Raw genomic sequence first — 259 nt, 5'->3', positions numbered from 1 at the left:
GGGGAGGCGTTGGGCCCGTGTTGTGCCGGGGCCTGCGGCCCGTCCCCCGCCCCTTCTCCGCCGGTTCGCGGTGTGTGCCCGGAGGTGGCGGTGGGTGGGCTGGCGGCCTCCGTGCGCGGCGCTGAGCGGGAGCGGGAGGCGGCGGGCTCCAGGCGCCCCTCTGTCGTGAGGAGAAAGGCGTGGGGGCTAGAGCGGGGGCGGGCGGTGTTCGTATCCGGCAGGATCCCGGCGCGGGGAAGGCAGCTGGGCCCTGGGCGGG

The 259-nt window shown here is 78.0% G+C and overlaps 1 protein-coding gene across 4 annotated transcripts in view; it reads left to right on the top strand.

Annotated features, from left to right (window-relative positions):
• Positions 1-259, top strand: part of TSSC4 (tumor suppressing subtransferable candidate 4) — a 5,378-nt gene continuing 5,119 nt past the window's right edge. For all 4 annotated transcript variants that reach the window (XM_010563884.1, XM_010563882.1, XM_010563885.1 and 1 more), the window contains exon 1: positions 1-70. The gene's annotated coding sequence lies outside the window, so the exon portion shown is untranslated. The remainder of the gene's footprint in view (positions 71-259) is intronic.

This window comes from Haliaeetus leucocephalus, unplaced genomic scaffold (genome assembly GCF_000737465.1).
Source record: "Haliaeetus leucocephalus isolate CR32 unplaced genomic scaffold, Haliaeetus_leucocephalus-4.0 Scaffold173, whole genome shotgun sequence".
In the NCBI taxonomy this organism is placed as follows: domain Eukaryota; kingdom Metazoa; phylum Chordata; class Aves; order Accipitriformes; family Accipitridae; genus Haliaeetus; species Haliaeetus leucocephalus.
This window is presented reverse-complemented; position numbering and strand designations above follow the sequence as displayed.